The sequence below is a fragment of the Pseudorasbora parva genome, chromosome 1 (assembly GCF_024679245.1).
Source record: "Pseudorasbora parva isolate DD20220531a chromosome 1, ASM2467924v1, whole genome shotgun sequence".
Classification (NCBI taxonomy): Eukaryota; Metazoa; Chordata; class Actinopteri; order Cypriniformes; family Gobionidae; genus Pseudorasbora; species Pseudorasbora parva.
The window spans coordinates 49,566,113-49,581,388 of record NC_090172.1 but is presented as its reverse complement, the minus strand read 5'-3'; the positions used below and the strand labels follow the sequence as shown (position 1 = coordinate 49,581,388).

The window sequence follows — 15,276 nt, the reverse complement described above, 5'->3', positions numbered from 1 at the left end:
GGAGTCATTTGCAATGCGTCGCATAGCAGTTTTGTGAAATCCTAGCACAACCTTGAGCCTTTCTTGGCCCAAACCTGCCATTTCATACAGATTAGTCCTAAATGGAAGTTGCAGCAAGTCGGCCGTGCCACCAGAGGGCTTTCCACAAGTTAATTAACTTCTGCAAATGAGGGGAAAATCCATAGGAAATCTCATGCAAGGTCAATCAGCAATTATAATTGACATGAGATTGGGAATAAAAGTCTACAAATTTGTAAGCATGCCAAGCACCAAGTGCTTGTGACAAGTGTTTGGTCCTCAGAGCAATCTTACTCAGTGTGAAACAAGGCCCTGCCGTGGCTTAAGTTTTTTGTTTTTTTTTTGGAAGCCTCCTGCTCCTTGGACCCTCTTTAAACTTATTTGTAGTTTGTTTGGGCAGCAATACTAGAAGTCTGCGGTAACATAGAGTCTTTTGAGCAGTGCACAGGCAAGTGAAATCTGTTGGCCCTTGTGTTTAGTCCTGAGGCCAGAATAAATCAAGACAAATAAACAAATGGGTTCAAGCGATCTATCTGATTCTAGCCATCATGATTTAGGGTTCAAACCAATCATGTCTTCAACAGTTTGAACAAGGCCAAACTGGCTGTAGAATCAAACCCTTATTTGTTTTCCCACACCATTCCAGAGCTCTAAACACATGTCCAGACATTACAAAATATTTCTGGATTCTCACATGCATGCATATTATTGACTGATGTGTTTATTTATATATAAAGTTCATGAATATCACTGTTCTGAACTCTTGAAATCAGCATAGAAAAATATTTGAAGTTGCAAGGAGCTAACCACAATGTATTTTTCATATTAAAATGTCCCAGGAAATTATATAGGTAGGGTAAATATTTTAGCATTTGCAAGATACAGCTATCACTTAAAAGAAGCATAGAGAATTTTTTTTAAAGTACGTTTTATGTTGTTGAAACTCTTCACATCCTGATAGCAATCAATAATGGAAGTAGTCATGTACATATTTGACATCACTCGCCCTTGTGTCTAGCCATATCCGTAAATAAAGAACATTTTTCTCCGCCTACTTTGATGGGTAAGGGTTGGCAACACTGGACTGTGATTGAAACATTGATGGAAGGAAGTGACAGTAGTACCAGAAGACATCCAGTGATGGAGCGGTGGGAATACAAGAGTGAGTAATTGGAGTAAAATGGTCAATTGTAAATGAAAAATCGAGCAGAAAGTGGCATAAGGCATAAAACAAATGCTTGGTCAATCTGTGATTTGTACAGTACAGAATAAGAGAGCTTGGCTAAGGGGAGATATCTCTGGAATTCCAATTAATGTATCCACCATTGCTGTAAAATCTCAAATCCATCCAATCCATCAGCGATAGACTCCTCAGCTCCTTCCACGTTCCCAATCCCCAGAATTCTGATCACTTCCACCTTTTGTCACTCATCAAGGACTGCCATATAAACCACCATCTCACAAACACCCATTGTGGTCTCATTGCTCATACCTGTGACTCACTTCTGTTTGCCATAATCATCATTATCATCATCATCATCATCATCATCATCCTCCTCCATCTCCTCCTCCACTCAGCAGTCTCAACATCCTCTTCAGTCCTGAGACCTGCATCATAAAATGACATTGTTATTATAAAGCAAAGTTACCTTTTTGGATACTTCTCTTACATTCCTGAATTGTATTTCTTTTAAGTATAATCATTAAAGCTTTTTATTGATTCATCCTCACGTCTGTCTTCATAAGTTGTACAAGTAAAGAGCAAAATATTGTCAGTTATAAGAAGTGGCGTAGCACCAAATTTTGGGCCCTGGGTACAAACCATCTTGCTGGGCCCCCGTACCATGTATGTGTATGTATAGAAAACGGACTTCCCTGCCTCGGGCCCTGGTTACTCAGTACCCTTTATCCCCCCAGTCCCACGCCCCTGGTTATAAGAGCATAGCACCTCCAATCAGATGTTTTAAATGTCAAAAATATGGGCTCACGTTGCAGTTTGTAAGGGAAAACGGCAATATGCTACAGTGAGCAAAGGACACAACAAAATGTCAAGAAAATGGAACAACTGTCCATAACAACAAAAAAGAGTAAAACGTTTAAAAACTTGAGTTTTAGCTGAGGTAATAAACTGTGCCACACAAACTAAAAGCAGAACTTAGAGGATCAAAATCATAATAAAGACTGCTGTTAAACATTTACAGGTTGAGGGAATCAAGTAAATGAAAAACTTAAGGGTCAAGTAGTGGCTCTTATAATGGTATATTACAGTGGAATGCAAAGGGCTTAATCACCAAAGTTTAAAAAGCTAAAGAAGATAAGGAATATTAACCTTGTACAAGAGACATCACTGAAATCTCATTTAGACTTTGATACAAGATTATTATTATTTATTTTTAAGAGAACACAGTGTTAAGGAGATTAAAATCCTTGAAATAAATTAAGTCTTGAAGTGTTAGAAAAGATGAATGTGTAATCAAAAAGCGAAGCGTGCGCAAGGATTTTAAAAATAATTTATGGGACATAACTGATCATAATGGTAAGGTCACACAAGACATGCTGGATTTTAAGGGTCTAGTGTGTATGATGGAAGAGCTACTGAATTGATGTGGTCTGTTCAAGAGTATTATGGGTGATGTTTGGGAGGATCACTTTCTACAATAGGAAGTAAGTCATTTGTTGTCAAAATAGGCATGGATGTTAGTGAAATTATAGAGGATAAGATATATGTACATTTAAAACACCAAATTGGGAGCCATTTTAAATATATTAGTGTGGCTGAAACCAGCACGTCCAGTGCATACAGGCTTTTTAACAATTTAATTTGCCCATATAATCTTTAAGATATTAGATTAAAGATTATTTTTTGGCTTGCTGTCCACCGATGAAGGGCTCGATGAAGCAGCTTCAGCTCAATCTCTGATATACTGATAAAATCATATACTCTAAGACTTTTATTTAAGCGGTATTGTAACTTGTAATGGAGTTATTTTCACTATAAGATATCTACTTTTGGTTTTCTCTTTACTTCTTACTTGAACAAGTTTAAGTTAAAAGATTTCTAGGGATATGGATTCCACGCTGACTTTCAAGACACACAGCATATAGCCTACATAAATTGTTAGAAAAGTATTATATGAATAAAAAAATAAAACATAAAGTGGTAAGAAATGTGAGTCAATCTACAATATCCAAATGACTAGACTCTGAATAGGGCAGTCTGGTTTAAATCATTTGTTGTTCACAATAGAGAAAATATTATGTAGCCTATATCCTGTAGCCTAGTGAAGCAGAAGCTACTGAGCTAGCTACTAGATTGTTAAGTAACGTTATTTACCAAGAAACCTGAGAGAGATTTCACTTTATCAAACTAGTATATTATAAGTTGTTCCTTAGGACAGTCAAGACTACAGAGGGAAATACATAATTATCTTAAAATCACAGGATTGAAATTAAAAATCATATACTGCATAAGTAATTTTGTTTTATTATCAAATTAAATTACCTTTCGCTCCACACTCCAGTCCAGTTGGTGGCAGTAATACCTCTTAAGTTTTTCCATATTATAAAATGAAAGGCAGTTGCTATACGAGCAAGAACTGTTGACGAAGAGCATGCGCAAATCTTGAACTTTCGGGGAGTCACCCGTGTAAAAAAAACCTTCGAACAGAGTCTGTTAGCAAAAACAGAACGCGATAGGGCTCGTAATGTAATAAAACGATCGGCACTGGATTGGCTTTTCACAGATGGCGAGAACTGAGATTTGAAATCTAAAGGCAAACCGAAGAAGGCTTTTTGCTAGCCCATTCAACAGGAGAGTGAGGTACTTTATTGAATAGATACATTCGTTCGCTCTTTAACGGCTTGCGATCATTTTAATATAAACCAGTTATTTATTTTAAGCCAAGTGAATGTTTCGTCGCTTTCTTTTAGTTATGAGACAAAACCATATTCATCCGCACAGTCACTGTGCGGATGAATATCATAACCGAAGTATAACCAAAACAATGTTCTTCCGCGAAATGCATTTTTGTAATTTACTTTTACCTTTTAATTTACATTTAAGTTTTTAATATGAAAAATTTATCGCCCAACGTGGGGCTCGAACCCACGACCCTGAGATTAAGAGTCTCATGCTCTACCGACTGAGCTAGCCGGGCTGTTGAAATTTTTGCCAACTCTAGATCCATGCCTTCCGCGACCACGACCGAAAGCTTACAGGCCCCGTGGTATCAGAACTAACGTTACGTGACTGTAGTTTAACCATTAAATTTCGTTCAAACAAAAAACATTCAGAAAAAAATGATCGAGTGAGTTTATCATGCTACATAACTTGGTACATAGTATTAATATTGGGTCCTGACACTACTACATTTACGCCTAATTTATTTCATGACATCTTTAACCCTATTCGGACGAGACTAGTTGTCTATTTAAGATTACAATTCTTGTGACTTAACGTCTGTGATTTCATGCACCTATTCGGTGTGAGAAAAAAACATATACTTGGGAGAATCGCACGGGATTAAAATGGCAAAGTAAATTACGTCTGTGAACACGAATTTCTTTAACGACCCGCTGAAAACTAGTCCCGTCCGAGGCCTTGCTTTATGAATCACGAATTGTTTTGGTGCTGTGAAGCCATTTACGATCGCAGCCGAATATCCATAGGTAACTACTTGTATTAAAGTTGACAGCAAAGCACATGTTAATTAAAAACAGTTTGAAAGATAATTGTGACTAAAGTCCAATTCTGAGGACAAAATAGGCTATATTTAATAATAATAATAATAATAATAAATTTTATTTATAATGCACTTTATATTAAACAAAATCTCAAAGTGCTAATATTTCTTTATAACACTCAAGTCGCAATTATTATATATTTTTTTTCTCCTGCGTTGATCCATAAAATCTATCCCAGCCACTTTTACTTTATTACAAGAGTTCCTAATCCCAACCTGAGGCAATAATATTTTAAATAATAATAATATAAATAATAATATAAAAATGTATAATACTATAGACAGCCACTTGATTGAGATATGTATTTGTGATGGAATAATTACTTTATAATTTTATTTACACATGCCCTACAGTTAATCTAAGCCATGCATTAATTTGAGTGGTGACATTGGAGTGGCTTTATGTGGCACAGGAGATGCAGATAACTTTATCTTCACCCTTAAGAAACTTTAATACTGTCACGTATCAAATGTGCTTCAAACTGAATAAAAAAATTAAATGAATTGCATTTTACAACATTGAAATAAAAATGTAAAGACTGTACAAATACTATAAAATCATTTTAATCCAATCCACAAATTTGTTTGTTTAACCAAATTAGCCGGAGAGTTATCATGATTAGAAGATCTGGGATCTGTCAAATCATCTCAAATGTATTAAGCAAAAATGAGAGCAACAAATATTTTGCAGTGTATTTATTTCAAGTCTATTGGGTTTTAATCAGTTTTCAAGACACCCCAGTCTCATTTTGGTCGATTTTACACATAAATTAAACCAAATGTCTTGTATATTTTGCGTAATACTAATAAAACAAACATACTAATTATTAAATCATTTTAAGACAAGTTGCATGCTGGAAGTAGAAGAGAAAAATGTTTATTGTGTTTGTTTTCAGAAAATGCCACATATGGCAATGAGTGTCCCACCTGCAGCGGTTTGCAGCATGCTTGGCCTTCTGATGCTGGCAACACATGTTCCCTGTCAGAAGAAATTATATGACCTCTTTCAGGAGGTATGTGTAGTTTATAGACACGACACGCACATGTAGCCATAATCTGTAGGGGCCATTCATACAATAAATGTCCAGGTCATTTACATAATAGTCCCTTTAAAATTATGTTGTTTGTTTGTTTTTTATGTAGAAGATCCATGTTAAATTGTATTCATTCAAGTTACATTAAGTACATTTAAAAACAAAATTATGGGGAGAATAACAATAATACATTCCACTAAAAGAATGTATCACAATCAACAATATTTCTGTAGACTAGCTAAAATTAAGTAAACAGATACTGTTGTGGACAAACTGATTCATTTAGGAGGATGGAGTTTGCTTTAAAAGGGAAGTAAAATAAACCTTTTTTAAAAAAAAAAAAAATAACATCCTGAATGATCTAAGGGGAGAAGGGGGATATTTAATTTTGATTTAAAGAAAAGCATTTGCTAAAAGATTTATCAAAAATGTTACCCCTATTATGTGTTCCATTGTCTTTGCATTAGTCTGCACTGCCATCTAGTGGTCGTTATACAAAGCCATCATAAATGGTAGAACATGACAACATTACATGAGTTTAAGAAAAATTGTATGTAGCAGTTTCTTAATAATGTTTATAATAGGGCTATGGTCAAATCTGTTGTACTAATACTTTCTATTATCAGTTTGTCCTGTGTTTGTTATGGTTACATTCACATGAACTGCTTTGGTTTTGAGTGCAGTGACATCCTCGTCTCTGTGGCGCAATCGGTTAGCGCGTTCGGCTGTTAACCGAAAGGTTGGTGGTTCGAGCCCACCCAGGGACGAAACCACCTTTTGAATCAGATGGATTGCTGGAGATTGAAAAGCATTAGCCAGGCAAGTGTAGTTGTGATTGAACTTGTGCTTTTGTTACCTAGATAATAAATGCCCCTTTTTTTGAGGGAGAAATTTAAGTTTTCCTGTTTAGCTCAATCAGTTTATACTCACAATGATGATGTGTCTATATGCATAGGGGAAGTCACCTTATTTAGCCCACCCAGTTGTCTGTTTTCTTATAGATATTGAAATAGACTTCTAATAACGACTATTAAATCAAATTATAATTTCTCGTTTTAACAAGTCTTGTCATTTTGTCATAAACTGGCCAACGTACATTTTTTCTTGACTTAACATTAAGTCATATAAGGCTTATAAAGAATGTTCTCCAAATAAGCTAATTTGTTTCAATATAAATTATTCACTTAAAAAAAAATAGGCACTTCAATTGTTTAATGTGATTCATGTTCCTATTAAAAACTGCCTGCCATATATGGATTTTAATATCCATGCAGCAAGCTCGTGAAACTTACCCCTTTTTAGTCTCGGTTCTCACAGTTAGGCAGGTTTGTGTCAATTTTCTTCTCTCTGAATATAATATGCATGGATTCCATGAATTAAATAGATGTGTTCTGAATATACAAAGATGTCAGTAAATTAGATTTTATTTGTAAGCCTAATTTGTAAGTCGCTTTGGATAAAAAAACACCTTAATCTAAATGAATACATGTAATTGAGCTCTTAGTTGAATGGGCTTATTTAAAAAAAAAAAAAAAATAAATAAATAAAGTAATACCGACCATTTATCTGCTCGGCTCAAAGTTCAAAAGGCAGCGCGAGCTCACTAGAGCAGATGCGTGTTATGGGCTTATCGGTCTCAGTCGTGGGTCTAAACCGACTGGGACTGTTTCATTCCAGCATCGATATTAATCCTAATTAAATTGCTTTATTTTAGCCCTTGCTTGACAAAAGGTAGACGCTTTTCTTCCAACAGAGGGTGAAATGTGGCATCATTACGTATGACGTGTTAATAAGTCAGTGATCCCTTTCAAGTGGACGCGCGAAAGCGATTGGACTGAATGCACTGAAAAGACCTCGCGCTATTTCATATGCGGAGAGAGAGGTGCACAGTAGAGCTGCACGATTAAACTGTAAAAATCAAGTACTCGCGGGATCTTATTCCAATTCGTCTGCCTTTTAAACCTTTGACCATTCAAATCTGGTTGGCGCTGCCGCTGATCCAGAGAGAGATGCATGAAACGGCTTCACAAACTTTTCAACCTCATATAGTATAATTATTTCTGTGATATACAATAGTTAGAATTATCCTAGAATTGCTGAGATAAAAGTTTAAAGTTCAAATATAAACACTGATGTCTGTGGTAGCGATCTAAAAATAGTCAAAAAAGGGCGCTTCAAATAACGAGTGTTTCTGTTACATCGTTGAAATTAATCAGAAAGATGTGATGAAATATATATATATATATATATATATATATATATATATATATAAACTAATCTTATACATAATGTGGGCATACAAGCTGTATAAGTGTAGGATATAACTTTTCCTCGTGGTCTAGTGTTTAAAAAAAATCACAATACAATATCAAATTGCAATTCTAAAAAAATTAAAATAAATTCACAATTCAAATCATATCAGCACCCAAGTATCGTGATCATATCGAATTGGCAGATAGGTGTATCGTCCCAGCCCTACTAAATAGTGCCGTGAGAAGCACTTATTCAGTGGAGAACACAAACGTCTCTGTGATTTGAACTAGTTTAAAGCCAGATGAAACAGTGCTGACAAACAGAAGAAAAAAACTGTGTGCAAAACTCCATTTATCATTGATTTACTGTAGTAAGATTACCTGCACCATGTTATTGTGGAAGGAATGTGGGATGTACATATCTTTTTTTTTTTTTTTTTATAATATTAATGTAAACGTGTATTAAAGTAATGGAATATAATTGGAGTATTTTTGTGATTTAAGCTTATAACATTTGTGCATTTTATACTAAATGCATTTAGGCTACTTTTTTATACAGAAACCACAGAGTTAGATTTGACCATGGTAGTAAGGTGCTTTAAGCATGGTTTTAACTGTGGTTATCATGATCTAAATGTATGATACCATAAAAAACCAATGGTTAATTTTAATAAACTCAAATTAAAACTTTACCATATAAAAATAAGTGGTTACTTTTTTTTATTACTGTTACTGTTTTGTTATGAACATAGATTTACATCTGCATCCTAGCTCAAGCCACTGCTAGCTCGAGCCTGTAACAGACAAAACATAATGTTAATATTGCAGCCTGCACTGTAAAACTGTGCTGAAGATACGCGGCATCAAAGTCATGACTTGAGACGATATCATCAGTTAGAACATGCAGAAACTAAGAAATAAATTTTTCTATTAAGATATTTTTTTTATAAAGAAAAATGACTCAGGAATTCTAATTCAAAAGATGCTCGTCCCTGGGTGGGCTCGAACCACCAACCTTTCGGTTAACAGCCGAACGCGCTAACCGATTGCGCCACAGAGACAGATGCCCACATTCCTTATGAATATGGTACTAGGACTTCATGAAAATTACTATGGTTTTACTATATAGCAAAATTGTAGAAGCTAAGTAATGTTTATTTTATTGGATTGATTATTTTGGAATCAAATGAATTTATACTGCAAAGATCATATTTAACACTTCATTTTAATGCAATAAAACAATAGTAGATTTGTGATTAGGTTACTGAAGTAAAACCATGGTAATTTATGACAGTATTCAGTGTCATAGAATACTTATATAGTAATGTAAGAATATATGCGTTGTCTCTTTCGGAAGAGAAAGAAATGAAAACATGAAAAACGTTTTAGTTTATTTTAGTTACTGCACTTCGCTCATGACAGTGTTTTAACATCTGAAGCTGCACTTTTACTGTGCATGACTTATTAAATTATTTCTTTAATTTGACAAATATTTGTGGAGTAAGTAAGTGTTTGTCTTGGACTAATATACCTGATATATTGTTAAAACGATTTTTTTGTCAGGAGATAAAAAAACTTGTTAGCATGTAGCCCGGCGGTGCCCGGAGAGCGAACGTCTGTCTAATAACAACAAATCACGTCGCTGCATTTCCATCTTTTCCATTTTGGACAGGCCAATCAGATTACTGCATTTCCATTATATCCATTTTAAGACAGCCAATCACTGTCGCCAATTTCTATCTTTGCCGGAGCATGCGCAGTAAGTCCGCCCCCCATCGCCGACAGCGAGTTATTATTAAACTTTTGTGTGAGTTATTTTAGGAAAATACCGCAGTGAACTCCGTCTTTGATCTTAGCGACTTGGCAATTTAATCAACTGAGGTAATATTCCTTTATTTAATTAAATAGCTAGCTAAAATTAAGAAAAACATATGAGTTAACATTTCGTTAACAATAGTTTTTAAAATAAAATGTTTTAAGTCCGTTTTTGATCTTAGGGATTTGGCAATTGAAACCACCGAGGTAAGATTCCTATATTAAATTAACTGACTAGCTTAAAATAAGTAAAAACATGTAGGAGTTACCATTTAATAGTTTGTCAAATAAACGTTTGCATTATTTTTAGGTAACGTTAAGACGTCAAGGTGTTGTTTTATTTAGTCAGCTAACGTTAGCTAGTTTACATTGTTATAATGACATTGTTATAACGTTGGAGCGACACCTGATATTGTGTTGAATTTTAACACCCAAAATGAATGAGTTTATTGTGTTGTATTCAGGTGTTGCATCTGTTATAACATGAGACTTTGTGTTTAACGTCACCAACTACTGGATAATAAACTTAATATGATTGTACTAAATAACTTGTATATGTCCTACTACTATGTAACGTTATTAGTATATTATACACACTAAGTTGAGATGTGTCTATATACAGGAGTTTTATAATAGTGAGTTAAAATACACTCGCTGATATGATTATACCATGTACCGAGTTAGAAATTTAAATGTAAAAGTTACAAATGTATTAAGTCTAGTGATGGAAGATGGCTTCCAAACTAAAAAAGCACAGAGCTATGGACGACGAGGAGTGGATGTCACGCCTACGAAGGTTTGCTGCTGTAGGGGTCTGGCCTTCTGAGGCAGGAAACAGGCCGGCACCCCGCCAGAGAAAGTGGCATGACCTGTATCTGAAGGTAAATTATAAAGTAATATGTGCACAATTTTAAAACATAATGTTATGTCATATTGAAAGGGGGCACTTTCTTATGAATCCCTGTCAAACAATATTACAGATTCAAAAATGTCCAGTGCAACTGAGGGGACAAATGACTTTGTTTGGAGTTTGTTGTAGTTGTGGATTCCATACAACAACGGTATTTAAAAATATGTTCCTCAAATTATGAAGTGTTGGTGTTGTAGTCTCTATTATTAAATACAATTTCTTTTCTTTTAAACTGTAGCCTTCCAGGCCGGTGTCCTCTTCAATGACACTGGGTCCCTTGTCTGCATCACTTGTTGCATCATCATCTGCCGCGACACTGGGGCAAACATTGGGACAGACAGCTACACCGGGGCAGACAGCTACAGCAGGGCAAACACTGGGACAGACGGCTACAGTGGGGCAAACACTGGGACAGACAGCTACACCGGGGCAAACACTGGGACAGACGGCTACAGTGGGGCAAACACTGGGACAGACAGCTACACCGGGGCAAACACTGGGACAGACAGCTACACCGGGGCAAACACTGGGACAGACAGCTACACCGGGGCAAACACTGGGACAGACAGCTACACCGGGGCAAACACTGGGACAGACAGCTACACCGGGGCAAACACTGGGACAGACAGCTACACCGGGGCAAACACCGGGGCAGACAGCTACAGCGGGGCAAACACTGGGACGGATAGCACCCCGCAAGCCAGCTTTGACTATGGCATCAGTAAGTAAAATAAGGGTTTACTGATACTGATATTTAAATTTTAGCATATTCAAAAAATATCCATTTTAATTAGGCTCCACTTAAGATTACTTTTTTTTTCAGTTTATAAAGCCACGGTTCGGTGGGTCTCAGGGTGCCGCTTTAAAGCCAAACTTACATTTGGGCAGGAAGCATGCAACCAAGGTAATGTAAAGAGAATGACAGTTTGAATTTGCTTTTATAATCATATAATCAATAAGGACAGATTAATATTCTATATAATGTTGTAAACTGTGGTCATATTCTTTCAGCCCATCAGTTGCTCTTCCATGTCTAGCACTGTCTCAAGTGACATGACAAGGAAAACATCATTGCCTGCCTGCAGTCCCAGGATGTACATTCAGACTGTCTCTATTCTTTCTCTTCCTCCCTCTCCTGTGTCCACAACCTCCTCTTTGATACCATCGGCACCTGCTAGAGCTGTAAGACACTCTTAAATTACAAAATTAATAACTTGTATTGTTACAAAATTACAAAAAATTAAGTGATTTTCTTCACAATGATACTTAACTTCTTTCATGAGTGACATGCAATCATGTATGTATATGTGTGTGTGTGTGTGTGTGTGTGTGTATATATATATATATATATATATATATATATATATATATATATATATATATATATATATATATATATATATATATATATATATATATATATATATGAAAAAAAATGTATTCCTATATTTTTTATAAAGGAAGTGTCAGCTGCTGCCGCCTCCTCCTCTGGTACCTCTTCGTCTCCTCTTGCCCCTGTGATCTCTGCATCTGCCACTGCCACCTCTGATGCTGCATCTGTGGTCGGTTGTTCAGCTCACCCTGAGACTGCTCCTGGTTCAGAGCCTGGCTGGCTCCCTGCAAAGATGATGCAAACCATACCACCTCAGGATCAGAACTGGATTTCATCTGCTCTGTGGAGGAACCAGCGGCTGTGCACTGACCTGAAGTTATGGTATGATCCACCAGAGCCAGCGCTCATATATCATCAGGCTCCCACTCCAGAGCATTTTTTCACACACCGGCTTCTTGTGTGGATGCCATACCACCTTTGGAGGGTAAGGCTGTCCTGTCCTGTGTGTGGAAAACAGCTCACAGGTTATGGAGCCCACAAGAGAGCCCGCCAGGTTTTGGATGTGGATAGGTACTATCTGATGATCACAGAGACTCTCTGGTGCAGTTCAGCTGGTTGTAAAACTAGTTACATTTCCACCAGCAAGACCATCTTGGACCAGCTGGATTTGGCACACAGAATGGAGTTCCGACTGATCCTGACACAAAAGTGAGTATACTGAAATTATTTAACCTCTGTAACAAAAAGCTCTTTTTAATATTTTCCATTTTTTGTTCTCTTTTTAACTTTGTTTTTTAAATACAGATACGCTTGTGACATGCGAGTGATCCGTTTTTTGAGGGAGAGGACCTTGGGTAATAGCCCCAGCCGCTTGGTCCGGCAGATTAGGGAAAATCACAGCGAGGAGTGGCTTAAGCGTGTTTGTCGCTACCTTGGCGTATGCTCAGACTTTGCTGCCAAGCCAAGCCTGCTCCCTGTGAAGTTCCACGATCCTCCTAAGCCAGTCGATATCCCTTCCCACAGATGGATGTTGGCTGTTTATGGCCGGGACATTTTAAGCAGGCTGGATCACATCAAAGCCAGCATAACATCTACCTTTGGCAATATATTAAAAATGGATTCCACAAAAAAGGTAAATATTTTTAACTCTTAACACTGTAAAATCCTATTTCACAAACAAAAATCTAAAATACTACATTAGCAGTAAAGACTTGAAACCAGAGTGGCAAGGCCTAGGCAACATCAATACATGCATTCCAGTATTACGGTAATTGGTGTATGCAGGATTCATCATAAACCCTTTGTTCGTAGTGTGGTCCCAAAAAATCAGATAGCCCTTCAAACAAAGATTTTTCGTGACGATTTTTCTAGGTATGATGAATCCTGCATACAAACAAGGGATAGGGGAAAGGGAAAGGGCTAAGGGGTAGAAATGGAATTGGGCCTTTGGCACTCACTGTCTTGTCTGTTTGATCCCAGATAACCAAGAAGCTATCAGGCTTTGCCAAGGGGACCGCCTTGTGGCTTACATCTGTGAGCAATGAAGTGGGCCAAATCCTCATCAGTGTCTTGACTGCTCAGGAGGGACCGGCTCTTGACACCATGGCTACTGAGCTCATCCGTAGGTACAGCAATGCTGGAGTGGGTCCTCCTCAGCTTCTCTATGTTGACTGTGAATGTTGTCGGGAGGGCACAGGACAGACAAAGCTAAAACAAAGGTTTGGTGGGTGGCCAGACCTGGTTGTAAAGCTGGACATATACCACTTCATGCGGCGACTGGCATCTGGGTGTACAAAGGATGCACATCCTCTGTACCCCATCTTCATGTCCAGACTGTCAAGCTGCATTTTTGAATGGGACAGTGGAGATGTTGCATTGCTGCGTCAAGCTAAAAGGGAACAGATGAAACGAGAAGGTGTTCCAGGGATCACTGAAAAATTAGTGGAGCAGCAGATAACTAAGGAGGAACTGGCATTGCACTGCAGGAGGCAGACAAGAGGGGAGCGGCAGACGATCATAATGATTGAACTGCTTCTTAATGAGCTCATGGGGGTAAAGGGCAGAGACCTTCTTGGTGTCCCTCTGTTGGACCATAAGAGGATGCAGCACATCTGGCAAATCCAGAAAAAGCATGTGAAGTGCATTCAGGATGAACCAGGTGTCCTCTTGTACACTGTAACTGGCACCACTACTAAGGAGGGCATTGTCTTGCCAAACTACAGATGTGCGAGAGGCTCAACATCACTTGAATCCTTCCACCTACATTTGAACAGGTTCATTCCAGGTCAGTATGAATCACTTTTTATTCATCAGCATTATTACATATTTGCAGTTAAACATTGTATTAGTAATACTAGTTGTAGTATTGTTATTATTAATATATTATTATTATTATTATTATTATTATTATTATTATTACCCTTGAAACACTGACACAGTTAATGTCTGTCAAAGAACCAAACAATATCAGATAACCTAACAATATTGCTCATATTTGTTTTATCTTAAGGAACCAGTGCCAACAGCCTGAATTTCCAGCTGTACCTCCTGGAAGGCCTTAACAGATGGAATCAGGACCGTAAAGCTGCATCCCTGGCAGTCAGGCCTCCATCGCTGCTCAGCTACTCAGGCGACCTTGTTCACTGTGTCAACAACTACAGTGTCAAGGTGCTTGGAAGGAAGCTTGTCCCCTCTTTTCACCCACCTGCTGTTTACACTGGTTAGTTTAAGCTTTCCATCATTAAGTTATTTTTTTATATTCATAAAATTGAATGATCTTTTTAGGAATTTTCTGAAAAGTGAATTTTCCTGTATCCTATTTTCTTTTCTGTCTCAGGGGAGTTAATAGGTATAGATTACCTATACCGCCAGACAGGGAGGGCCTTGCAGGATGTCCAACCTGACTCAGAGGAGACTGAGCAGATGCTGGAAGATGTTGGCACAGAGGAAGAGCTGGAAGATGAGGGCTTTGAAGATGCTGGTTTGGACCCAACCGTTGGGCTACTGGACCCGTCCTCTGGTCCATCACCTACCACCACCAGCTCAGCCATCATAACAACTCCCACCTCTCTTCAGGCCACTACTGATTTCACTACAGCTGCACTTGAGCAACAAATGGTAATTATAGCCATCACTTTTTTTATCATATTGTGTCATTGGACTTGCTCCGAAA

General features: G+C 37.4%; 1 long non-coding RNA gene across 3 annotated transcripts in view; it reads left to right on the top strand.

The window, feature by feature from the left end:
• Nucleotides 1-15,276, top strand: part of LOC137075798 (uncharacterized) — a 31,744-nt gene that overhangs the window by 1,592 nt on the left and 14,876 nt on the right. For 2 of the 3 annotated variants that reach the window (XR_010905106.1, XR_010905104.1), the window contains exons 1-2: nucleotides 3,633-3,838; nucleotides 5,657-5,773. This is a non-coding gene — a long non-coding RNA (uncharacterized lncRNA). Of the gene's footprint in view, nucleotides 1-3,632; nucleotides 3,839-5,656; nucleotides 5,774-15,276 lie in introns of those variants that run through there. The other variant, XR_010905105.1, reaches the window with a different exon arrangement.